Genomic DNA, 27,697 nt, shown 5'->3' with positions numbered 1-27,697 from the left:
ACAATGAAATGCAGGGTTCCTACCATAACTCATGTAACGAATAGTAGATGGTGAAGTGAAATAGACATTGCTAACAGCTGCCACCCTATGATGCAGGTAAAAGCAATCAGCAGGTTGCTACTTTTGTGTATTGAAATTGCTAATGGAACTTACTGATGAGTTGGGGCTGATGGGGGTAGAGAGGAGATAGAAATTGTTTAGCCATTACTAATAAACCAGGCACAGGTTTTGGAGCAATTCCAGTTCGGGAAACAGTGTACATGTATATATTGTGATATATTGTCACTTAGCGAGGATGCAGAGTGTTGTGATCTACATATCGTTTGTGTTTTAGTGGTTTATGTGTGATTGTCTTAGTTGTTTGTTGTCTTGTGAACATCTACACGATCCTCTGATGTATGACGAATGTTTTACTGGTTGGACGTGGTGGTGCATTTGCACCGCAACTACAAGTATTTGCCTCTGGGTCTGTTACTCTGAGATGTGCAATGCTAATACACCTATTGGATACCTATTCCAGTGCACAATTTATAGTATTGGGAGCAAATATGGGTAATAGGAAATATTATGGGAAATGGGCACTAGATGAGTGAATTAACGTTCTGTTCATGGAACGTCAAGGGCCTGAACAATGGCAGAAAGAGGAGGGAAGTCTTAACGAGATTAAAGAGGAAAAACAAATGTTGCCCTTCTGCAGGAGACCTACCTACTGGAGGAATGTAAAAGTCTTATGAACAACACCCTGTTTAACAAGGTATTTTTAAACTGCTATGTTTCTAAATCAAGAGGGGTAGGCATACTTTTGCGTAGGGGTCTAAACTTGAGTGTGGAGAAAGTAGTTATGGATGATGAAAGGAGAGTGATTTTGATGGATGCTAAGTATGAAGGTAGAGTAATCATAATAGGATCCATTTACGGACCATGTACGGGAGGGAATGGTTTCTTTACAAAAGTATTGTCACTATTACGGGAGATGAAAGAGGAGCATACCATTTTGGGGGGAGATTTCAACTGTGTCGTTGATGGCAAGCTAGACCGATCTGCGCATTGTAGATACACAGCAGAGAATGTGAGTAGAGCATTTAGTGAATTCTGGCATGGCCTGGATTTGGTAGACATATGGAAGTCTATGCATCCCAGTGAAAGAGAGTACTCTTTCTTCTCACCGGTCCACGGTTCGTACCCAAAAATCGATTATTTTCTGGTCTCTGATAGAATTGTTGAAAAAGTCAATAGTACAAACATAACGGAAAGGTGTATTTCGGACCACTCCATGATAGTGATGAGACTAGGGTTAATCGGTGGAGCGATCTACAACACCCAAGTGGCGTTTAAAAACATACATATTACAGGAGCAAGGAGTGCTTGAGTGCCTAAAGGCTTTTACTGTGAACTTTTTTGAAATAAATGTGGGATCTGCATCTGGCCTGGTTATTTGGGATTGCTTTAAGGCAACAATCAGGGGTGAACTGATGAACATTACGGCTCGTGCGAGGAAAGGAGGGAGGAATGGCAGAATTAAAGAGACTGGAGAGTAGACTGGGTATATGCCAGAAGAAATATCAAATGTCAAGAAGCGGTGAGGATAAAGCTGAGATGGACAGGATGCGAAAGCATCTCAAACGTGAGATGGATGCACAGAATGAGAAGGGCACATTCTTTATGAGACAGAAATACTGTGAACAGGGTGATACAAGTGGTAGACTGTTTACTAACATGTTGCATGGCTTCATTGACAGTTCCTTTGTTCAGAGCGTGGAGGGTGAGGATGAGGAACACAAAGTTAGAAGAGAGGAAATATGTAAGTGTTTTAGGAAGTTTTATGCATCACTATACACGGAGGATCGGTTCCCGACACCTGAGGGATTGAGTAGTTTTTTTGAGAAAATAACCTTGCCAACATTGTCTCTGGACCAAGCAGCCGCAGTCGACCGGCTCATTGGACAAGAGGAAATATTGGCTGCCATTAACCAACTCAATATCGGCAAATCACCAGGTCTGGGCGGATTACCAGTCGAGTTCTACCGAGCACTGGGTCCTGAGCTAACCCCTTTTTTATGTAAGCTATAGAATCATTTTATGACCGAATGGACAATGTGCCCAACGATGAAAGAGGCATGCATTGTAGTGATTCGGAAGTCGGGCAGAGATCCTTAAAAGTGCGAAAATTATAGGCCAATATCATTGTTAAATGTTGATCTTAAAATATTCACCAGAATAATGACTAATCGGATGGATAAATGTATTGTAGGGCTGATCAGTCGATGCCAAGCTGGGTATATGCGGGTAAGGTATGGTTATGATCACATTAGGACACTTATGGACATAATGGGACTCCCTAAGGAGAAGGTTAAGAATGCACTTCTAGTTTTCATGGATGGAGAGAAGGCTTTTGACCGGGTTAATTGGGCCTTTTTGGTTTACACGCTCAAAAAGATGGGATTTGGGGAAAGCTTTTTAAGAACCATAAAAAGCTTAACTCGTCCATTAGTGCTTGAATGTGGATTAATGGTGTGCTGTCTTCTTCCTTCTTCTTGACAAGGGGCACTAGGCAGGATTGCCCGTTATCACCTTTTCTCCTCAATTTGGCGCTAGAGCCATTGATAGCGTACATAAGGCAAGAGCAAAGTCTTCGGGACTCAAATTTGGGGCCAGTGAGATTAAAATAGTGTGTTACACGGACGACATGACAATTATATTGTCCAACCCAAGGGAAGGGAGTGATACACTAAAATGCATGTTTGAGGAAGTTGGGCCCTTGTCTGGCCATAAGATCAACTCGGATAAGACATTGGTTTTTCCCCTGGATACCACGCAATCAAGGGATGGTACAGATTCATGCGACTGTCAGTGGATTATCGGAACAATGAAATATTTGGGAGTCCACTTGGTCCTTGATCTAAGAAAGATGGTGGAATTTAATGTATCAAAAATTATTGAGGTGATACGGAAAGATATACTGAAATGGGGCCGGTTAGTACTGGGGCTTTGGGAAAGGGTCAATTCCATTAAAATTGTACTTTTGCCGAAGGTACTCTATATTGTCCAATCCATCCCATTAAGATTTACCAAAAAAATCATTGGCCGTATTGATAAGATTTTTCAAGATTTTCTATGGGGGGGAGGCAATAGGCCCAAGATCCCAAAGTACATCTTAATGCGACCTGTACAGGAGGGGGGCTTTGGATATCCCAATCTGACTAATTATTATAGAGGGTTTGTGCTGAAAAAATCAGCACTTTACTTCGCCGGAACAGACAGTGACATGCCCTATTGGCAAATTATTGAGAGTGAAAAATTCTCACTAGGTTTTACAAGCTATATATTCAATGTGCAAAATGCCTAACTCCACCGCTAGGTCGCTCACTATAGGAATCACTAGAGAGGCCCTACAACACTTCATGACTGCCAGGGGCGAAAACATCTGGATCCACTACGATGCATAACTGTGGCATAATACAGGGCTGCAGATTGCAAATAAGACTTTATGCTGGCAGAGGTGGGTATATTCTCAGAATACGAGATGTGTGCCTAGATGGTGAAATGGTTCCATTTGAATGGCTTAGAGAAACTTTCGGGCTAGGAGGTCGACAGCATAAGCGTTACATGGATCTAAAAGCCCTCCTAACTGAACAACAGGGAATGCTAGGTAGCCCCATGCGAGAGAGTCCTGCGGTCTGTAATGTTGTTTGTTCTTCTCCATGTATGGTGTCAACTTATATGAAATGAATGCCTGTGGATAGCTCACAAGCGGATGCATGGGAGAAACTGCGTCACACTTGGGTTTAAGAGTTAGGCATGGACATTTCCAAAGAGGAATGGGACAAACTACTACGCATAGGCACACAATCAAAGATGGACCTGGGTTTGCGGTATGTACGGCAAAGAATCCTTTGCCGATTGTACTGGACCCCTGTGCGGATAGCTAGGTTGGGGTTGTCTGATAATGACATTTGTTGGGGCTGTGGCCGTAGTGGAGGTACCTTACTGCATATGTTATGGGCATGCCCGAGAGTGGCTGATTTCTGGAGTGATGTTTTAAGCAGATTGGACCTTGTGCTGGGGAACACACTCCCAAGAACACCTTATTCGACAATCTTATTATCCAGCAAAGGGAGAGGTGTAATGACCCAAAAGAGCAATGAATGGACAAATAGAGTCCTTGTAGTAGCGACAAAGCAAATATTACGTGTATGGAAGTCGAGGAAGAAACCGGATATAGAGGACTGGTTGCTAGATGTGCGTACTTTGTCTGATTGTTTTTTTAAGAAGCAGAAACGGGAGGATTGGTACATTGAAATTTGGGGTTTGTTCAACGAGTTGTATATCTAATGTTACTTTATGGAATATGTGATAGATAGAACATAATAAGAGGAAGACTACCAGATTTCTGTGTTCTATGTTGTGTGTTGACGTCTGTCAGTGATGTATTGTTCAATGTTGTCGGTTGTTAAACCATTATTATGATATAGAGGCTTGTTATCGTTAGATAAGGAGTGGGTCTGCTATTATTACTGTTGAATTTTGGTACTTGGATAATGTATATATTGTATTATTCAAATGTATTCCTCTGATTTTATGAATATGTTTGTGTTTACCTTTTCAAATTACAAATAAAGAGATTAAAAAAATGTTTTGAAAAGATAAATGCCTGATAGCACTGTTAACCTGAAGTTATCTAGTGAGCAGTTACACCTTGCAGCTCTCTGTGGCAATGTTCTTCATACTTAATCGGGAGTGTAAGAGGTGAGTTCTGGCACAACACCCATTCCATTTTTGGGCTCTCTGTGAAACATCCTTTAAATGGTGGCATTTGGTTGTTAAAGCGCTGCAGAGAAGTGCAGACAATGGGCCTCATTACGACCCTGCCGGTCCAGAAAGAACAGTGGCGGTAAAACCGCTGCCACCGTTCTTTCAGGACCAGCTGATTCAGAGTCCTGCAGGCGGGAGGTGTCACTCCCGCCAGGTCTGACCTGGCAGGATTAACACCACCCGCCTGCAGGCGGACATGGAAACACCGGCTCCGTCATAGATGGAAGCAGTGTTTCCATGGGAATGGGGATTTACACAATTCCGACTCCGGAATTACCGGGTCACTAAGATTGTAATGCCCCGGTAATTCCGGCAATCACAGAGGCGGAATGGTATTACGGGTCCGGCGGCAGCCTGCCGGTGTTTCCGCCACGGCTACCACTGGACTCGTAATGAGGCCCAATGTCCCATTAATGTGTATGGTAGCCTAGCCGAGAAATGCAGATACTTTGAAGGTATTGGTGGCCGGCCCATTTAAAATATATCATGCTTGACAACAAAGACCATTAAGATTATAGGAGACATTTTAAGAATTGCAGATACAGTAACATATAAACTGCATTATAAAAAGGGGAAATTCCAATTGTATACCACATCAGTCCTTAACCTCTTCACTGAGCCTTCAAACAAGTTTATTTACCCTTTCAGACATCTTTTAAAACTAAAGACACTGTACTTATTTATATTCAAAGCATGCAAGCTTGTCAATTAAAACGGATAGTTGTCTTTGTCAGTGCTTTTTACATCAGTGTGTTAAAGTAGCCGTTGGCGTAGTCTTTCTTAGGCTCAGCAAGAGTGCCACTAAAATCAAGTTGTAGAATTCCCCCACTTTGCTTTTCAACCAAACCCAAATCTGAAAGAGAAAATTAATAAGCAGTAACTTGCCAAAAGATATTGTTTCCAGGTATATTTTTATCTGACTTTGCTGTTCACTGCCTTTGAACAAACAAATGGGTGGGGTCTCAAAAAACCTTCAAAGACAGCATTTTCTGTTCTCTCCTTCTGACCTTTCGCGATAAGTCCCATTGGTGTTGGAGCACCCCTGGGTCCAGCGCCATAGCTGTCTCCCCACTCATATGGCAACTGAGTAATTTGGCCCCAATGGCAGAGGTCCTTTACTCTAATGGTATTTCATTAGGAGAATAAAGTACCTTGGCAATGTCGTTCACATGAGTATGCAGGTAGTGTGGGGGTTTGTTAGGTTGCCGTTGGCTGCAGCCTAGCTACGCCCTATATACAGTGCTTTTAAGTGGGCTGGGGCCACCACACCACGGTGGGACACATTATCCCGCCACGACTGGAGATGCGCACCGCATTTTCGAGTCAGTCACTGTAACTTCCTCCTGTGACCACTCGCACGAGGGGTCGCAATTGGAAGTTAGTGTCCTTTTGTTTCCCCCTCCCCAGGTCACTGAGCTGTCTTTGACCCTCTGCAAACCTGGGGACTCCATGCCATATTTCTATGTTTATAAAAGATGGCTTGCAAAGTACACAATTCAAGCCATCTTTTATAAAGCGTTGCCGACGGACAAAGACACCTCTGACTTCGTCCGTCGTCAAAGATTTATAAAAGATGGATTGAATTGTGTACTTTTTAAGCCATCTTTGATAAACATACACTGTTTAAAAGAGATGGCTTGAAAAGTACGATGTTATGTCTTGGTCTCCTTGAGTGAATGCAGTATGCATGGAATGTTGGTGAGTGCCTGGAATGTTCCCTTCCTTAGGTTCCTGTTGTGTCAATTGAAGAGAGCCTGGCCCAGAGTAAGGGGGCTGGTGGATGTTCTCCCTCTTTGTAACTTACCTCCCTTCATGCCCTGTCATCCTGTACCTGTATCCTGAACCTAAGTAAAGGTCTTACCTGCAGAGTGGCTTCTGTCTCATCTGTTCCAGAGCAGTCTTATCCGCACACAAATATATAAATGCTATATATTTGTTTGAGTACCTTACTATGGTTTGTGTACTTTTCAAACCATCTTGAAGTACACAAACCATAGTAAGGCACGCGAACAAATATATACATGTAAACATTTATATATTTATATGCGTACCTTAGTATGGTGTGTGTACTTTTCAAGCCACGCCCCTCCTGAAACCCACGCCCCTAAATAAGAGCCTCCCCCCCTCGATGTCTTACCCCACTTAAAGCCCTGCCTAAATTTTTTTAAGTTGCCCAGGAAGGCAGTACAGCTTTGATACTCTTGTCTGGTCTTTACGGTGGCCTGTCAATTGATGCAAGCGCTGTTTGTGGCGTTCTTTCCGCTAGCTAATTAAGCTTTATAGGCCGAGCCCTAGGGCCATACCAGGAGTTATGGGCCCTGAAGATCACCACGTTTAAAGGCACAATTGCAGGTCACTCCCCCCGGGACATACTTGTTATTAGAGGAAACGCTGCTTGCATCAGTTGACAGGCTAATGTTATGATTGTAGAGAAAGGGAAACATGGCAAAAGCACCACAGATGTTTAATCTAAAATGTATTCTCCCCTCACTCGCACTCTAGCATTAGTTTTAGCTCACAAACTAAACATGGTCCACGTTTCCCCTCTAGGCCAACGAAACAAGTGACTCCCTCAACAGTGTCATTTTGTGAATTAATATAAAACATGGGATGCATGGCTGTGATTGGCATTTGAAACAGTTAGATGTGCCATTTTCTAATGGAGCTCTGTAGTTTTGAAACACTTCCAGGCATTATTTCATGATTTCTGATTAAATTCAGCATTACATTGAAAAGCCTCAGGTGTCTCTTCAAGCCCAGTGTATCCCTCTGGCATAAAAAGTGAACAATCTTATTTCTAAGGTTAATAGAAAACAATGTTTTACTGTTACCTGTAGATGCACACACTTTAACAAAATGCCTTTTTGAATTACAAACGTCAAGACCCTCTAATTTAAATGCAGTGGCTTTTGTTGTAACGCATGTCCTGTTATAATGGTGTGTATTTTGGAACAATAGAGCTTTGCTTTTCATTTCATGCTTCACTGAACTATAATATTACACGGTGGAATATTTCAGTGTTCAAATTGCTTATTTTTGTGAACTGCTGTTTCCATTACTATTACCGCCCTCCGACTGCCTTCCTCCCACATATGTCAAGCATGATGCGGTTTAGTGTTCCAGTGGCGTCTTTAATCAGTCAGGCTACACCCAAAAGTTGTCATGAACTAGAAACGTTGTCTCTTAGGAGCACAGATTACCTACTTGCTACTAAACATGAACTCGATACCATCTGTCACATGGCAAATGCAAACATAAACATGCTTATGTACTCATTTTCTGTCCGTTGTGTATGCATTTTTGGAGGCTAATTCTGATCTTTTTGTGCTGTAAGGATTTTTGAAGGAGCTTTGCGCACACGTGTGCTTTATGAGTACAGGTCATTTTTTCGGTCAGTTCAGGAAGTATAACCCCTCGGTAGTAACTTTCTTATGAAATTAACAGTTATTGTTTGGGAAAGGAAGAATCCAAACTATATTTTTGTTTCTGGAATTCTGGAGCATAAGAAGGCTGGATTTTTCCCGAAAATAGTTTCTCTCCATGCGCATGCTCTATGTATTTATTTATTGTCCTCAAGGACTAGCAGCACTTTTTTATGAGTAAAACCAGCGTCTCGCTGGTACCACGTATAACAGTGCCATATGCAGCCTGTTTTCCCACCTCATAACACAGCCCATCTTCACAATGTACATGCCGAAGAATTAAGCTGGCAGCCACTGCACTTGGAGGATGAGCTATTCCCAGCAGGGGGAGAGCATCCTCTCGTGGGCTGCTTCGTGCAGATATGGATTCTCTTCGTACATGCTGTGATCTCTGGGAGGGAACCCTGCAAAAGGGCCCAATCCTGAGAGATTGCTGCTTGCATTTATAGACTTGCCATGTCTGGCATGTACAAGGTGGTCACAAAGAATAGCTAATGCTTTATAATCGGCCATCACACCCACTCATCTGAAATGACCATTTGTGAGGCTTAACCTAGCCTCGCAAGTGGACGTTCTTGTGGATTGCGCTAGGTTTACGGTGGCGCACGAGATGAGATGGTTGGTCATACTGCTTGTATCTAGCCATCCACTTAGAATAACATTGCCAGGCATCCATGGCGTGTGTACATGTATGTGGTGTTACTACATGTTACTACATATCAACTATACCTGTCTACACTCCACTAATGGCAAATGTCTTTACCGTCTCACATTATGTAATTTACACTGTATTCACATGTAGCCACTAATGACATTGCTTCTATATTTTACCCACTGGATTATACTCTTTACTCACATGTATGTACCAGCCTGCGACAGGCATTGTAACTAAGCTTCGTGACTTCTTGTACTGCTGCGCCCAGCTGCCTAAGGGCTTGGAGCGCATTATCAAATAAATAAACAAACAAACAAACATGCACATTAAGGAGAATATATAAATGTGTAGACATTGTGGGAATGTTTTGCTTAGTTGTTTCTCTGCATCTGCCAAAGGAAAACTTAGACTCTGTGTCTATTTTACACTGGTGACAAATACCATTTGGCATTGCCAACAGAGCAAAATAATTTTGTCTAGCCTGGGCAGTGGGAACTAGATTGTTTCAGTAACATCTTGTTATGGAATTTGAACTGCTGGACTTCCTTCTGTTTTTAAATGATATTCTAGATGTGCTATTCATACCTTGCTTCATATGATGTGTATTTTTTTAATTAATATCTTTTTATTTGCATTTATAAACTGAGAGACAAACATACTGCGCACATGTTAGAGCTGCAGTAGAACTCCCATACAAAAGGGAGACATTGCAAAGGCATTTAGAAAAAGTTGACATAAAACTTTATGAAAAACATATATGGAAGCATTCAGAGATTTACAAACTCAAGCGCGGTTTCTTAAATAAATTCAGATAGCAAAAAAGAGGATAATAAGTATCAGGCAGCACCAGGGAGAGGGAGGGTAGCGCCCAGTCTAGGAGCTTTCCAGCAAGCCCATGACCCGCCGTCTGGCCGGGTTGGTAAAGTCTCTGTTGTGAGCCCGAGGATATGTCAAGAACTCACCCCACCTCTTGAAGAAGATCTGCGTATCGTTCTCAGAGAAATAGACCACCTTGTCCGAAGCCATCACCCCCCATATAGGTGGTCACCAATCATTCACAGTAGGGGGCCTCAGTGATTTCCAGACGGCAGCTATGGTGACCCTTGCTACAAAGAGCATTGTGAGAGTCAGGGAGATGTTGATATGTGTACCCGCCCCTTGAAGTCCCCCAGAAGACAGGCTCAGGGATCCAGCATCTGTGATGCCCCACAATGCAATTTAGCGTGCATACCACATCAGACCAATATCATGTCAGTTTGGGGCACCACCACCATACATGCAAGTAAGTGCCCAGGCCCTCGCAGCCACTCCAGCATATACCATCCCCACCCTCGCTCCCCATGTGGCGCATCCTAACCAGGTGAGATACCCTCTAGACAAAAACCGGAACCCCTGATTGGCGTGCTGGACACTTCTGGTGGCCCTCTTAAACCGTCTCCACACCTCCTTCCATCCCTCTGGCGTGATCTCAACCCCCAGCTCTTGGTGCCAGGCCTGGGTATATACTGGCAGGGAGCTCTCCACTTCACCCCGAAGCAGGAATAGATGCTAGGTATTAGTCCCTTCGGGGGAGCGGATGAGAAGACCAGTTTGTCAAACCCAGTAAGTGTCCTTGTAGCTGCTTGCCGAATGTTCGGTTGCATCATCTAGTGGCATGGCTGCCAATCTCCTTGCAAGACTCAAACGACCAGATCTCGCCATCAACAGAAATATGTCCGAGGAATTCACATCCCTCCACCCTCCAGTTAGCAAACCGACCCCATCATAGGCCCCATCATAGGCTGGTAGAAAACTAGGGTTGAAATGGATCGGAGTAAGGGGGGGAAATGTACACAGACCCAGACCACCTACTACAGTCCCAAACCTGTATAGTTACCATTGTAGCTGGAAGCTCATACACACTCCATGGTCTGTCACCCTTTGGCAACCATGGAATGTAGCAGAGTGGCTTGCCTGCCACGCCCCCTTCAAGCACACGCCACCCCTTTGGCATGAAGGGATGAACCCAGTCGATCGTGACCCTAAGCTGCGCCGCTCGATAGTACCTGCACAAATCTTATCCCCATTTTCCTTGGGCCTGTGGAGAGTGATTTTAGAGATTGGGGCCAACCGTCCCTTCCAGATATACCCCATGTTCTCTACCTGCAACTAAACTACTGAGTTAAGCAGAATCGCCACCAGTAGAGCCTGAAAATTGTATATTAGTTTCAGAAGCACTTTCATTTTAATTGCTGAAATTCTCCCGAACCACGAAATAGCTTTAAGTCCTCGTGAGCGAAGGTCGGACTTGATGGAGTCGAACAGGGGTGGGGTAGTTGGCCTGGTATAAATCCTCACACCTAGCGGTAAGATACATTCCCAGATATTTGAGCTTCCCAGCCGCCCAGTCGAAGGGAGTTACCTACCTTAAAAAAGCAAGAGTCGCCGTGCCACAGGATATGTTCAGCGCCTCACTTTTCCCTAAATTCACCTTAAAACCTAAAACCCAGTGAAGCGCGTCCAATAGAAGAGGGCAAGTGTGTGCTCTCTACCTCCACACGATATGCCGCAAATGTCCTCGGATATTCTCACCGTCACAGCGAGCGGCTCTACCGCCAATGCAAAAAAATAGAGGGGAGAGGGGACACCCCTGCCTAGTACCTCTAGAGAGATTAAAGCCCTGAGAGAACCCCCCCATTGGCGGAACTATGTGCCAAGGGGCATGAATATAGGGAGAATACCCCTGTCATGAACATCTCCCCCATGTTGCAACTCTTCAAGACACCCTGGAGCAAATAGCCATTCGATGCCATCAAACTCTTTTTCGGCGTCTAATCCTAGTAGCATGTCAGGCATACCTGTGCGGTGGGTTACATCAATGAGGTTTACAATTTTCCAGATGTTGTCCACACCCTGGCGACCCCTCAAAAGTCCCACCTGCGCCTCTCCTACCAGTAAAGGAAGAACCTTATCAAGTCGGAAGGCATTGATCTTAGCATAGATTTTTATGTAAGTGTTAAGCACCGCAAATGGCTTGTACCAGACGCAGGATCCTTGCCCGACTTAACAATCGGGGATATCCTAGCCTGCCCGCTAGATTGCAGAGTGATACCCTGCGAGAATATTGTATTGAATAGCACATACAGGGGGTCCAGGAGGACATCGGAGAACCTCTTGAAGAAGGACGTTGTCAACCTGTCCAGACTGGGGACCTTCCCCACCCTCAGAGATGAGATCGCCTGTAGAATCTCCTATTTAGTGATCTCACTGTCCAGGAGATCGCGCAGCTCTGCAGAGAGCTTGGGCATGGGGCAGTGTTTCAGGAACTCTCTTATCGAGGTTGGGTCTGGATGATATGAAGTATATGGCGCTTTATAGAAGGCATCGAATTCCCCCAAAATGTCCTTCCGAGGGAATTGGGTCCTCCGACGTATTCCATATCTATGACAGTAATCACCATAGCTGTGCTGCTTCGGAAAATCTTCAGCGTCTGCGTCCTGCGTCGATGACGTCGATACACCGCCCTCGAGGACCTCCTCCGATGGCCGACGTCACTGGATGTTATAAGTAGGACGCACGACGCCCGTAGCCTCAGTTCTGTTTTTTCCGCGAACGTGTTAGCTTCGGAGATCTCGGCGCGCCTCGACTCTTTGGAGTTCCTATTCTTTCTCGGTTCTTCGAACTTGTTTCGTATTGTGAAGTCTTTCTTCGTGAAGATGTCTACCTCGTCTTCCACACCACGTCTGGGCTTTAAGAAGTGCGGGGACTGTGGGTCCAAGATGTTGGTTACGGACTCGCACGACGCCTGCCTCTGGGGAGGCCCATGACACGGATGACTGTGGCGACTGCCAGTCGCTCACGTCAAAAGCCTTGCGGGAGCGCAAGAAGAAGTTATCGGTAGGTAAGGTGTCTAAGCCATGGAAGTCGAGGTCTGCGGGGCTTTCGACGGACAATTCGAGGTGCGACTCTCCGCGTCGTCGTTGGAAGTCCAGTGGGTCTCGGTCCCGGAGTCGGTCCCGCCACTCCTCTGCCTCTTCGAGGCACTGCCGGAAGTGCCATCATCAGTCGCCTTCCCCGTCCTCTTCCGAGGACTCCGCCAGTCGGCGGGTCGCTTACCCCACCAAGCATGCGACACCAGAGGAATGGGCTTTCTTCGGGAAGAAAATGTTGGCGATTCTCGTATCGCAGGGCACCGGTCCATCCGCGCCTCAGAGTGGGGTCAGTTGTGATCGGTCGAGAGACACCGCTCGCACGCCTTTGGGCTCGGGTGGTCGTCACAATTCCAGGTCCCGGTCCTCGACGCGTTAGAGACCGTGTGAACCTGTGGTGTCTTCAAGGAAGACGTCGACGCCGGTGGCGCCGAGGTCGTCGACGGACTCTTTCGAGGTCCGGCTGTCGAGGGACACGCTCGGGGCCCCGGCCTCGAGGGCTGTGTCGGTGCCACTGATGCTGTCGGCGCCGCGTTCGGCCGCGACGCCGATTCACTTGACACCTTTCGAGACTGTTTCGATGGGGGTTCCCCAGGGCTCAGTGGAACCGCCTTGAAAGGCTCTGGCAAAGGCCAAGCATGGCTTTGTTCTGCATTCTGTGCCTTCTTTCCGCCAGCTTGAGTTTATTTCGGAGGTGGATGAGGGCTCTAATGATGGCATGGTTCCGGATACGGTACCGGACGAGATTTTCTCGGGCCATAGCCAAATTAAAGACCTGCGGCAATCCCTGCACAATGCCAGTGGGGTGGACACCTCTCCGGAGGTGGAGTTTTGTAGGCCTGAGCCTGGCACTCATGCCAATTCCTCGTACCGGCGCCTTATGTCCAGGGTCACCGAGTACTTGGGATGGTCTGCTCCCCCAGGGGATTTTCTTCAGGATGACCTTACCTTATCCTCGACCAAGGTCCGCCAACTGACCCGGTACTGCCGTTCTATATGGCTCTACAGAGGAGGGTGGTGGCGGCTTGGACTGCTCCGGAGAGTCTCCCGGCAGTGGGCAAGTCTGTGCCGCGTAAATACCGCCCAGCCAGTAGCGACCCCTGCTACTTGACCAAGCACCCCACTCCGGAGAGTTTGGTGGTGCAGGCGGCTATGGCTCCGGCAAAGCAGGCGTCGTATCCTACCATCCCTCCTGATAGGGACGACAAGCGTTTTGACAGCTGGGCGAAGAAAGTGTTTTCTTCAGGGGGTATGGCCCTTCAGGCGGCCAACTCCGTATGTGCCTTGTCACGTTTCACGCACACTCTGTGGAACTGTGTTTCCTTAGCGGCTGAACATATTCCCAAAGGGGATGAACGGGATGGTTTCCTTGCCATGGGTCAGGATGGTAAGGACGCCATGTGTGAGGCCGTTCAGTCGGGTTTGGACATGGCAGATTGCGTCAGCCGGTCCATGGCGGCGAGCACCGCGATATGCAGGTTTGCGTGGTTGCGGAAGTCGGGGTTTGCTCCTCATGTGCAGACCCGGATCCTCAACATGCCCTTTGACGGGGAACATCTTTTTGGCAGCAAGGCCTTGAGAGATTGCAGACCTCCAAAGCTGCAGTGAAGTCGCTGGGCGCTGCAGTTCGCCAACCTCCACCTTTTCATCCTAGGGGACAGCAATAGAGGGGGTTCCTTTCGTTATTACTAGTCCTTTGGTAAAGCAAGAGGAGCTGCCAGTCAAAGGGGCCACCGTAGGAGTGACAGAGGTGTAAAACAAGGTACTCGAGGTGCCAAGGCCGCTCGGGCTGTTGCCTCTTTGCCCTCAGGCAACGCCGCAGCTGCTTCAGCTCAGTCATGAGGCCATGTCCCATGGTTCACTGGTTGGGGGAAGGCTGGCGCAGCATCTTGCAGAGTGGCGCGCCATTACTTCAGATGTGTGGGTTCTGGAGATCATAACCCACGGCTACGGTCTTCCTTTCTGGCAGAGGCCTCAAGACAATCCACCAGGGAATCTCTCTTTGAAGAGTCCGGATCCGCCCCTTGCGCAGGAAATTCAATCCCTGCTGGAGAAAGGCGCCATAGAACTGGCACCTGTAACGGAGAGGAACAAGGGATGTTATTCCCCTTATTTTCTGATTTCCAAGAAAGACGGGGGATTGAGACCCATAATGGACTTGCGCGGTTTGAACAAACTCCTCAGGAAGGACAAGTTCAAGACGGTTACTCTCTCTCAAGTCCTCCAGGCCCTTCAACTTCAGGACTGGTTGGTGCCTCTCGACCTCAAGGACGCTTATTTGCATGTGCCGATACATCCAAAGCACAAGAAGCACCTGAGGTTCGCGGTTGGCGACTCGCACTTTCAGTTTCGGGTCCTACCGTTCAGATTGACCTCCGCCCCAAGGGTCTTCACCAAGCTCATGGTAGTGGTGGCAGCGCACCTCAGCAAAGGGGGGATTCACACCTACCCCTACCTGGGCGATTGGTTGATCAGGGCGCGCTCTCCCGAGCAAGTCCTGGATCATCTGTCAGTCACCTGCCACTCCCTCCACAAGCTGGGCTTCTCCCTCAACTTACAGAAGTCCCATCTGACACCAACTCAGAGGCTCCAGTACATCGGAGCAGTGCTCGACACGTCCGTGGGGCAGTGTTTTTCTACCCAGGTGAGGGCTTATCACATTCAGCAGATGTTGCACAAGTTTCAGCTTGCCCAGAGTCACCCAACATTCGAGTTCTTGAGATTGCTCGGCCTCATGGCATCCTGCATTCTTCTGGTGCCAGAGGCCAGGTTGCGGATGAGATCTTTGCAATGGGCACTCAAGCTCCAGTGGTCTCAGTCCTCCGGCAGGATGTCGGACCCTGTTCAGGTGCCATCCTCGGTCACCCCGGACCTTCTGTGGTGGGCCATCAAAGGCAATCTGATGAAGGGGGCTCCATTTTGGCTACCCTGGCCAGAGGTGACGATCGTGACGGACGCATCCCTCACGGGATTGGGAGCTCATGCCAACGAGTTGACAGTCAGCGGTCGTTGGTCTCCGTCGGAGTCCAGACTCCATATCAATCTGTTGGAGCTGAGGGCCGTCAGGCTAGTCCTGAAGGCTTTTCTGCTGACTGTGCGAGGGGAGAATGTCCTGATCCTGATGGACAACACGGTGGCCATGCACTACCTCAACAAAAAGGGGGAGGCAGGGTCACTTCCTCTGTGCAGGTAGGCGATGCAGCTCTGGTTCTGGGCAATCCAGCAGGAAGTTTCGATCTCGGCAGTTCATCTGGCCGGAGACGAAAACGAGACGGCGGACGCTCTGAGCAGGCAGAGCGCGATCTCTCACGAGTGGGAGTTGGCTCAGGAGATTCTCCTGGAGATCTTCGCCATGTGGGGGACCCCTCAAGTGGATCTCTTCGCCTCCAGTGTCAACCATGTGAGAGGTTCTGCTTGCGGGAATTTCCTCCAAAAGGAGCCTTAGGAGACGCGTTCATGGTGGAGTGGTCATTCCCACTGCTGTGCTTGTTTCCTCCAGTCCCCGTCATCCCGCAAGTACTACGGAGGTTTGGTTCCCGGATGATCCTCATTGCTCCGGCGTGGGCCCGGAGGACGTGGTACCCAGACCTTCTCGACTTGTCCATCTGCCCTCCACGTCATCTTCCCTACCGAGACGGTCTGCTCCCATGGGAGGGGGTCAGGTTCTCCATCCAGAGGTCAGATCCCTCAACCTTCACGCTTGGTTTCTGAAAGGTTGAGGTATATGGATTGGGACCTCCCTGAAGACGTGATGGAGATGTTGTTCTCGGCCAGACGGCCAGCAACAAAGTCCCTGTACCGTTGCCCTTGGCGTAAGTTCTGCGACTGGTGCAGGGTTAAGAATGTGGATCCTTTTGCATGTGACATTCCCATGGTTCTGTCTTTTTTGCTTTCTTTGGCCCACAGGGGCCTGCAAGTGGGTACCGTTAAGGGTTACCTGGCGGCGCTGTCCATATTTAAGCGCTCGTCTGAGGAGTGTTCCTATTTTTAAATTCCTTTAATTTCTCTGTTTCTGAAAGGGCTCACTAATGTGTTCCCTCCGTCACCTTTCCTGGTGCCCGGTTGGGATTTGAACCTTGTTCTCAAGTTTTTGATGGGTGCTTCGTTTGAGCCTTTGCATTCATGCCCTTTGAGACTGTTAACTCTTAAAACTGTATTTTTGGTTGCGGTCACTTCCGCTCGCAGAGTGAGTGAGTTACAGGCACTTTCAGTTAAGCCACCCTTCACTGTGTTTCATAAGGACAGGATTTTCCTTAGATTTCGTCCTTCCTTTCTTCCGAAGGTGGTGTCGGAATTTCATTTAAGCCAGAAGGTTGTTCTTCCGGCGTTTTATCCTCCTCCACATCCTGGTAAGGAAGAGGAGAGGCTCCATGGGCTTGATCCTAGGAGACCGTTGAGCTTTTATATTTCATGCATGTCCCGGGTGAGAGTGGACGATCAACTCTTCATTGGTTACGCTGGAAAGCGTTTGGGACAAGCTGTGACGAAACAGACTTTGTCTCGCTGGATTATTTTGGCTATCTCTGAGTGTTACCGCTTGGTGGGTAAGGACCCACCGGTCGTCTTACGGGCCCATTCTACCAGGGGTATGGCTGCCTCTACTGCCCTACAGAGGGGGGTTCCTATTCGTAACATCTGTGATGCAGCCACCTGGGCTCCGGTACATACTTTTGTACGTCACTACTCCCTCGATTCCATCCGTGGGCAGGATTTGGCCTTTGGCAAGGCGGTCCTTTACTCCGTAATTTGATTGGGCATTCTAAATTTCTGTTTTCTAAATTCTTTTCCCACCTCCTTGCATTGGTACTGCTTTGGGAGTCTGTCATAGATATGGAATACGTCGGAGGACCCAATCCCCTCGAAGAACAAGTTATTCTCTTACCTGGTAACGTTCTTTCGATGGGATGGTCCGACGATGTATTCCATATCGCTCCCTCCCTACCTTCCCCGCTACAGAATTTCTTATGCGATTGCAGCTTACGTTTCCGCAAGGCTTTGTGTGTCAGACTGGCAGAAGACTGGTGCCACACGTTCTGGAGGAAAAAACTACAACTGAGGCTACGGGCGTTGTGCGTCCTACTTATAACATCCAGTGACGTCGGCCATCGGAGGAGGTCCTTGAGGGCAGCGTATCGACGTCATCGACGCAGACGCCGAAGATTTTCCGAAGCAGCACAGCTGTGGTGATTAGTGTCATAGATATGGAATACGTCGTCGGACCATCCCATCGAAAGAACGTTACCAGGTAAGAGAGTAACTTGTTCTATAGCTGCAGAGCCTATTACACGCCCCATTGACAATCCCTGAGATCCTGCAAGAGTTTGCCCTCTGCTTAAATGTCCATGCTAATATTTTCCCTGCCTTGTTACCCTCCTTGAAGTATTTTTGCTGGCTCGTATGATCCTAAATTCTGCCCTGGAGGCCTCGAAAATATTTACCTGCCTCCAAGCTGTCTGAAGGGCACATCCTATTGAGCACCGCAGCCTGTGAGATACATGTGCCTCTTATACACGACTTAAAGGCATCCCACCGATCATCCCCAGAAACGTGACCCACATGGTTATTCTGGAAAAACTCCCTTATCACAACCCTCATCTCATCCCATATGATGGGCTCATGCAGGAGAGCCTGATTGAGTTTCCACTATCTATGCCCCACCTCCCCAGGGGGGGGAGAGAGACGCTCATAAGAAGGGGGGGGCATGATCCAAGAAATGTATAGTGCCTATGTCGATGTTGCCCACGTTGGGGACAAGCGCCACCCCCATCCAGAAGTAGTCGATTCTTGAGTATATGCGATGGGCATGTGAGAAATAAGTATAGTGTCTCATGCCGGGATGCATATGCCGCCAGACATCAACCAATTGCGAGTCAACAATCTGCTTGACTAGCATGTTAGAGGGTCGCACAGTTCCCCAGTAATCCTCCTTAGCTTCATCCAAGTTAAGGTCCATGGGCAGATTAAAATCCGTACCGAGAATAATGTGCCCCATAGAGAATGCCAACAGCTCCCCGAGGACTGCACAATGAAAATCATTCAGCCTCACATTGGGTATGTAAAGGGAAGCTAGCGTGACGTGGGAGTCCCATAGTACATAGTAGATAGTGGCCCTCATCATCATACTTCACCCTCTCTACCTGGAGTGGGGCCTTCATCCCAAGTAGGATGCCCCCCCTTGCTTCTTAAGACAGGTCAATGCTATTGCTGCCTCCTCAGCCTACTACTCCAAAATCCTCAACGCCGCCAGGCCTTTCCTGGCCCGCCATAACTGCCTCACCATTACCAGGGCAATTATCGGGTCAAGGCTAGACTACTGCAATGCCCTTCTCGTTGGAACCTCCAACAAAAATTTGGCCAAATTGCAGCTAGTTCAAAACAATGCATTGAGGGCAGCCACAGGTACCGCAAGAAGAGACCATATCTCCAAAATCAGAAGGCAAGCACACTGGCTCCCTGTCAAAGAGAGAATTGTCTTCAAAACTCGCCCTCACCCACAAATGCCTTCATGAACTTGCCCCACCCTACCTGACAAACAGAATTACCAAGCACACTGCCACGAGACTCTTAAGATCATGCGATACCAACACGATTGTCAAGCCGACAACGCGAAAGGTGCGCGCTGGTGGCTCCAGCTTCCCCACCCAAGCAGCCACGCACTGGAACGCACTGCCACCTCTCCTAAGACTTATTGAGTCACACCTAGCCTTTCGCAAGTCCATCAAAACCAGGCTCTTTGTCTGAATTGCCTCTTCCGTCACTATGAATCTGTATCAGTCATTTCCTGCATATGTGCTTGTTACTGTGTAACCATGAGACCACTGGGCACCTGCCTGTAAATCATAAGTCCGTTCATCTTCTGTAACAGCGCCTCAATGCCTTATGGGCTGCAAGTGCCCTTGACAAATGCAAATAAATAAATAAATAAATAAATAAATAAATAAGGCGGTGTGTGGAAAAGAACTGCTGTTTGAATTCCCTAGTGCGCAATAGGCCCACATCTACCCTGCGTAGGCGTGTCTCTTGGATGAAAGCAATATTAATCTGCTGACGCTTCAGCCTATGGACAAAAAAAAAATCTATTTCCTGGGGGATTTCAGGCCCCTAACATCATGAGACAAACAATGTGATTTCATGGATACAATAGGGTGAAGCCAATCCTGCCCACCACCCTTCTGGGGAGCTATCGCTAGAGATCCCCTAACATCAGTGCCATGTGAACAAACCATAACCGTGCTTCCATCAACAAACCAAACTAACCCATCAACAACATTAAACTAAAACAAGACCAAGCATACCCAAGCGTGTAGGCAGGTGCAGTTTTGCCTCGTCCGGAATTAATTTCCCAACACGGACAAGCCTGTCACCCCCTCCCCCTTCCGAGTGGAGGGCGCCCCCAACCAATCTTCTGATTTCACACTTGCTTACATGCAGCAGGGGGAACCAATGAGGCAGACAACTGGTGCAGTTCACCCAGGCACCATACTGTCACCCTGTGGGGCCCTTTACAGGATTTCCCCCAACTCTCGTACCACTGCCTTGTACTCGCCTCCATCGTCTATCAGTGTCCTCCTCCTTGCTCTGGTCTAGAGAGATCACTAGGACCTTGGCTGCCTCCTTTGGTGCAGTGATGCGTCATTGTTTTCCCTCCCAAGTAAAGAGCAGGCCGAACTGGAATGTCCATCAGTACTGCACATGCTCCTGTCTGAGTTGTCCCGTAATTGGCCTGAATGCTAGCCCCTTCTGAAGGGTGAGAGTCGCCAAGCCCTGGAAAATGAGCAGCTTCTGTGCACCATACATGATCTCACCCATTGATTTAGATGCCTGCAGGATCTCTTCTTTGATGATAAATGCATGGCATTTCATTAGTATATTCCTCGGTTGACCCTAAGGGTTCTTCGTGAGGGGGCCATCTCTATGAAGCCTGTCAAAGATGATGGGGTTTGCTGATATATCAGGGAAGGTCTCTTTAAAGAAGCGGAGGACCCATGCTCTCAAGTCGGACCCTTCAGTAGCTTCTTCCAGACCCCAGATTCTGAGGTTCTCCCGTCTGTGCCTATTTTCTAGATGTTCAATCGTGGAGATGAGTTCCTCAGTTCCCTGCTTGGCTCCAAACAGCTCACCCTGCATATGTATGACATCCTCCTGCAGGGAGTGTATAGACTCTTCAGCGTCCCCCACTCTGGTGTTGATCTGCCTCAGAGAGTCCCTCAAAAGACTTCTGCAGCCCCTCTGTTGCGGCAGCAATTTCCTTCTTGTCGGAGGTGGCAATCTTCTCCTCCAGGGCGGACATGCATTCCAGTAAATTTGCTTTTGTGCGTGGGGGGGCGGAAATCTTCTTGTAAGCTTCCATCCTCTCCCCAGCCCGTTTAGCGGAACTGCTAACACCACCGGGATCTGACACAGGGTCCCACAGGCCTGTCACCGAGCGCACCTTCTTCTGGGCCCTCCAGGGCAGCATACAGGTGCACCACAGCTGCCCTCCCTCTTAAGTGCTAAGGGTCCAAGCACGGGTATCCAAATCCATCCCGAAATCCAGCACCCCCTGCCTGGACTCCCCAGCACACTTATCCCCCTGGTGGGAGCCCAGAGCTGATCCACGCTGCGTGCAGAGAGGGGATCAGGAACAACCCCCAAAGTTTTCCATCAGTGAACTTAAACCAGTTGGGGGGGTCCCCAGTTCTGCACTCTCCTTTGTGAGCCCAGAAACAACGCCCGTCCTCAGGGCTGGGTGCCCAAACTTCTGCTTTTCTGGGAGCCCCAGGACACCAACACAGTCTCTAGCGGGTTTAAGGGAGAAAAGAGCAAAATGTCAGAGCCCCAGCAGAGGCTGCAGACTTGCCCAACTGAGAGCTCTAAAGTCTCCACACGTGCTCCAAGTATCCAGCAACCTACAGCGGGCTCCAGTGGGCCTCAGGACGAGGGGAATAACTCAGTGGCCAGAGCGGGAATGAGCCTGCCCCACAATGAAATCCGGGGTCTGGGTGCTCCAGCACACCGCAACCCCAAAACGCTGCTCCTCTGCGTTGGCTCGGCTCGGCTCCCAGAGGAGACCCACCAGTTGCTGTTACAGGGAGGGGATCCCTATCCGCCACCTCAAGCATGCAGCTTGCGCTCAGTGCCGCTGTCTATGATCACCAGTGCCGGCTCTCCCAACACCGGCCTTCACTCTGGCACCTGCAGCTACGGCGCCTCGGGTCCTCAACTGTGCATATAGAGCCGCCCCCCCGGACACTGCGCCTCACCACAATTGCAGGCCCAGCGACTCCCCACATGCTGTACGACGGATGTTCTCCAGCAATATATCAGGCCGGGTACAGGCTCCCACAGACTGCCAGGGTTCCTGACACTGCAGAGGGTACATCCGGGAGGCAAGGCCCCTGCTTCAGGGGTCAGTCAGGGGCACACGCTCCATTAGACTCACAGAGCTCCTCTAAAGAGCGGCCATCTTGGTCAGCCACCGACCACGCCCCCATGATGTATTTTATGTTCTGCACTCCCCTCTGTTAGGGACCAGAAGGAGTAAGCAATATGCGTCCTTGCCATCAATAACTTCAGTGAACCCATATGTGAATATTGCTCTGCATAACCTAGGTGTAGACAGTGTAACTGTCATGATGCCTACCCCCGGAGCACCAGCCAGGCCCAGCACCCCCGGAATCAGGCATCATGCCCTCGGGTAAAAACCCAGCGGCCCCCCTTATAGGGGCTCTTTGGACTCAGTCCTGGCGCCTTTGGCGCCAGGCTCATGTTGGACATCAGTCCTGGCGCCATAGGCGCCAGGCTCATAAAGGGAGGTGTTTTGTGCACTTACCTGATGCAGACCATGCTGCACGCTTCAGGCCTCCCTGAGACCTGAAAGGGACTATTTTTTCATAGGGACTATTTTTTCACTCGGGCGTGGCCAGGGAAGGATACATACCTAGTTGGGGAAGGATACATACCTGGAACTTCTTTGGAGGCTATTTAAGCCACGCCCAGACAGCAGCTCATGCTTCGCGTTGTTCTGCTTCCTGCAGCGTAACACTCACCGTGTCTGCTCCTGCTCCTGGACTCCAGCCACGCCCGCCTCGAACCTGGAAGACCTGCAAGGAAGGAAGAGAAGAGAAAGGTGAAAACCAAGGACTATTTCAAACCTCTTACCTGCATCCGGAATCTTCTCGCCAGCATCCCTGAAGAAAGACTTCCATTTAAAAGCATTGCGTTGCTCGCTGCAGCGCCACGCTTCACTCACCTGTCCTCGAGACATCTCCCGGCTCCATCGCGGCTGTCAGCATTGGACGCCACATCTCTGCACCTAAGGGAGAGAGGAAGAAACAAAAGGTGAGCATAAGGAACACAGAAGGAAAGCCTGATTAACAGCCATAATACTTACCGGCTTTTCTTCCACATTTCGGGTCGGCACCGCCCCGTTGGCAGGTACCGTACCCTGGCCCCTACGGGGAAAGGACAAGAGACATTTCTGGGGAATGATAAGGACATTTAGAGGGATCGCCCTCATCACTACTCACCTCGGCAGTTTAACCCCTCTACGCATCGCCTTCATTCTGCACCTGAAATAAAGGACAGATCGCAGGTTAGAAAGACAACATAAAGTGGGCCTCGCTTGAACTTTGAACTTTCATACTTACGGCGCATCGCTCAGGAAAGTCAAGTGGATTTTGCCAGCGCCATTCTGAAAACCAGTGAAGTAACTGGACGAACACGCGCCCCTGCACCAGAAGCAGGATGGAGCGTTCATCCTTCCAAACCATAAGGTAAGCTTAAACCGGGTTTTGGAGGAAGTTAGAGAGGAACGAAGGGGGAAAGGGTGGAGCTAGCACACTATTCTGCAGACTGTTAATCCCCTTTCTCATCTGCAGAAGGATATTCCTATGGGCCAGGCAAGCACGATTTGGAGGTCCTGTCCAATCGGTGTTCCGGGTCCTGCGCATCACGCTAGAAGAGGCCACAGCAATCCAGACTAGACCAGCGCCCCCGTGGGAACCAGGTGAGCGTTACAGTAACCCGCTCCATTGTCTATCGTTATAGGTGACAGAAATGTGATTGTTTCCTGGTTCACAACACAGTTATGTATTGGTCTGGTATCAGGGTAAGATGACCATAGTCATGCATTGTCAAACAATGCTCTTGGTCTTGGCACCAACCATACTGTCAAATATGATACGCTTTCAACAGGTACAGCCCGCTAAGGGCTCTAGCTGTGATGCATACTGTGGAATTATACTCGGGAGACAGGCGAATGCTGAAACAATATTTATTTTCAGTAGCGAAAGGCAGTGTTTTTTTAAAGAAATAATAATCAAGTCCTTCCGGTTTGCTTCACTGGTGTCTTGGCCTTCCAGAGTAGGTTGGCGTTAATCCCAACTTGGTCCTATCTCGTGGTGTCCGGATAGGCCCACCACTTTGGTTCTCCCTCTTCTCTCTTCTCCTTATCCTGTGGAATGGGAGCCACCCATCAGTTTGTTTTGGCGCGCTTTTATCACAACAGATGGTTTCAGGCCCCTGCCAATCACAGATCGCCCAGACTAGCCCCCTTCCCATTGGCTCTTGAGGCTTTATCCCGCCTCCCTTAAAGGTTGCCGTCCCGGCCTGTTGCCATTCTCGTCCCTGTTGTAGCGGTGGACGTTCGTGTCGGTCACGTGTCTGTGGCCGCGATGAGTATGGGCGTACCTGGACGCTGGGTGTTCTCCTCCAGCTACGGGTAGCCCCGGGACTGCCCTGAGGAGTACGGTGGTGACGGGTCGGTTGTTTTCTCCCGGCATCTTGGAGCTGTCGTGAGCACCGCTCGCATTCATCCGGGCTGGCTCGAAAAACAGGTGAGTGAGTCGCGGCGCCGCGGCAGCTGTTAGCAGCGGTTCCCCTTCCTGCTTTTGTAAGCAAATTAATGGACGTGGCACGTTGGGTGGTCACGTCGCTAAGGATCCCAGTGTCTTTGGAATCAGGTGTGCTTGATTCACACCGCGGCTCTAGCCGAGGCGTATCCCCACACATACGTAGTGGAGACAATGAATAACAACTGTGGCTTCCTAAACTCACCATGGTGTAGAATGTCTTCGCTGTCATGGCTTCAAAGTAGCCTGTAATCTTGAGTCACAGAGCCTCTTGATGAATCATTAGTCCCTGTACTGGGACCAGCGAGACATATCCATCAGTCATCTGACAATGTGTATTCTCCTGAAGTTGCAGTCAAGTGCTTTGGAATGGACACTTAAGGGAGCTTTGTTAAGGAGACTGCCACCTGCTCTCTTATCAAAAGTCAGCATGATTTTACAACAAAGGTATATGCGTAAAAGGGCCCAAGCTGTTTTGGATGACCTCTCTTTCATCTCCTCTAGTATCTTTTGGGAATTCAGAGCAAGAGATAAGCGAGTAAATGTATCACACAACAGTCCCTATTCATACTCTCCTATGAGCATTGTAGAGAAGGTCACCACCACACCGCCCAGTCAGGGAGACAGAGGAGTTTGCCATTCTTGGTGGGAAGGGGTTGGCGTCCGGCACAGAGTGCATATCTGCGGGGGAACCTGAGCATGACATAGCTGTGTTGCATCGGGCCCTAGCTATCATAAGGTGGGTGCTCGACTACCCAGTTTCCTAGATTCACTTGATCCTTCAGCTTTTGTCCAGGTTTATTAGACTGGTTTAAGTATAAATTGTTACCTGAAATGCCGGGTTGTGACTAACCTCATTAAAGGCACTACATTGGAACCTATCAGAAAAGAAGGCAAATGTGGATATCTGATGTTCAAAAAACGAATTTGGCCAAAGAGAAACAACAGAGAAGAAATTGAGTGGGTTCTCTGCAGAGGGATGGCTCAATAGTCCAAACACAGCAGGATATTACTGAGAACTGACGGAAATGTTGCATCGATGTGCAAATATACCCCACATACCTGTCGGCCCACATATGCAGTATCATTTACAACAGGTCACAAGCAGCAAGAAATCACAAAAGAGTGTAGGGTTTGGAGGGAAATTGGGGCTCTAAGCAAGAAGTAAGAAGAGACCATGAAAGGGGGATACCATAAACGTTCAGAAGGATAATCAGGAGAAGGCATGTATTGTGGGAGCGGTTCTTCAGTCACTACACATTACGAGAACTGAGATGTAGCAAAGTCAAGTGCTCTAGAGAAGAATTGATGTGGGGGTTATGATGTAAAGACTGAGCACAGAGGCACTGACAAAGGCAGTCAAACCCAAGAAAATGTTTTGTTGTGAATGGTCCAAGGAACCAGTGTCTAAATGCTGAAAAAGACAAGTGACTGAAACAAGAGAGGCTCTGCCTGTTGAGAGCTAGGGTACACCTAAGACCCAGCACAGAGCGCTGAGAAATATAAGTGAACCAGGGAAGAGTGCTTTAAGAGTTGAGTCGTACACGCCACCAACCCAGTACCCAGGAGTATTGTAGAAGGTGACCAAATCTAAGGTGAATTTTATCTTGGGAGTTGTAGAACTGGGCAATAGATAGCCAGTTGAACATTTCCTCTTGCAGGCTAAGGAAGCTGAGAAGAGTCTAGATGAAAGTTCCAAGATCATTGATCCAACTAAAAGTTGGTGCAGATGATACTAGAGTAAAGAGATCTCGATGTAAGAAACATTCTATCCAAAGATTACACAGAGAGGCTGATACTGAAAAAAATCTAAAAGAAAGGAAATCGACAAATCCATACAATTTTGTATATAAGAAAAACAAGAAAGGTTTTTTGGAATATTTTTCTACATTTGAATTCAATGTATTGTCTTGTAAAACGTTGCAGAAGACAGAAAAAAGAGAATTACTTCTAGAAAAAGAAATATTGCATGAACAGTGGAGCATCTTTTTTTTTCAATTTAAAGTTTATTGAATTATATACAACAATGCGTCCGTTACCATAACATTGACGCCATTACAAGTCAGAGTTTTAAGTATTGCAATTCCTTTTTTTTCGTTAGGAAGATCATACCTGACTCTAGCATCTCGCTAGTATAATATGGTTCCATAACTGACAGGTTTTTCAACAATTTAAACAAATCATCTAAAAGCACAAACCAAATGAAGAGTAAAGCAAAACAAAACAAATAGGTAAATACATACATCACATTGTTCATGAGTATATAGTGAGGTGTGGCTTGCAGATTAGGTCTCATGCGGGTACACAGGTAAAGCAGCTTATTTTGCTTATTACAATAGTGAAAAGGAGGACATCTTGTGGGGCTTATGGTGAATGTTAGGATTATCAGAGTCACTCACAAACGTAATCAGTGGGGCTCAATTCCGCAAAAATAGCCACATTTCACCCCTCATTGCTCCCTCAATTTTGGACATGGCAACCACATTCCACATTCTGGCCCACCATTCCTTTGTACCTGGCATGATTTGTGACTTCCAGTTTTGTGCAATTAATAAGCGTGCTGCTACCATGAAGAATGTAATTAGTCTGGAGCTTCTGGCTTTTAACTTGTAATGTCCCTGTGTGTCCTCATTTCCCAGAAGTAAAACCAGGGGGTCCAACTACAATTCGAACCCACATATTTATATAATTTGGGTGACTACTGCCTGGCAAAATGTTTGTACTTGTGGGTGTTTCCATCACATGTGAAAAAAGGAACCCGAGGGGTGCCAGCAGCAAGGGGGATGGTCGGGCTGATTTTATGCATCTGCTCCGGAGTAAGGTACCATCGGAGCAACAGTTTAAAGCTATTTTCTCTAACGTGAACATCTTCAGAAGTCTTGTTGGCTCTCATCCATCCAAATGTTGAACCACGTGAGATCATCTATAGGTCTCTCTACATCTTCTTCCCGGATATATACATTTTGGCCATGGCACAATTTGTTGTGGCCAAATTGACCGTGGTCAAATCGGCCGTAAAGCCAATTTTGCTGTGGCCAAAACTGCCATGTTTTAACCCCCCCACCAACC

General features: G+C 48.0%; 1 protein-coding gene across 2 annotated transcripts in view; it reads left to right on the top strand.

Moving 5' to 3' along the window:
• The window catches only part of ULK4 (unc-51 like kinase 4), a 2,742,936-nt gene that overhangs the window by 2,535,230 nt on the left and 180,009 nt on the right, over positions 1-27,697 (top strand). The gene's annotated exons all lie outside the window — the stretch shown is intronic.

The sequence above is a fragment of the Ambystoma mexicanum genome, chromosome 2q (genome assembly GCF_040938575.1).
Source record: "Ambystoma mexicanum isolate Mex_15411 chromosome 2q, UKY_AmexF1_1, whole genome shotgun sequence".
NCBI lineage: Eukaryota > Metazoa > Chordata > Amphibia > Caudata > Ambystomatidae > Ambystoma > Ambystoma mexicanum.
The sequence above is the reverse complement of the archived record's forward strand: the minus strand, read 5'-3'. Positions and strand labels throughout refer to the sequence as shown.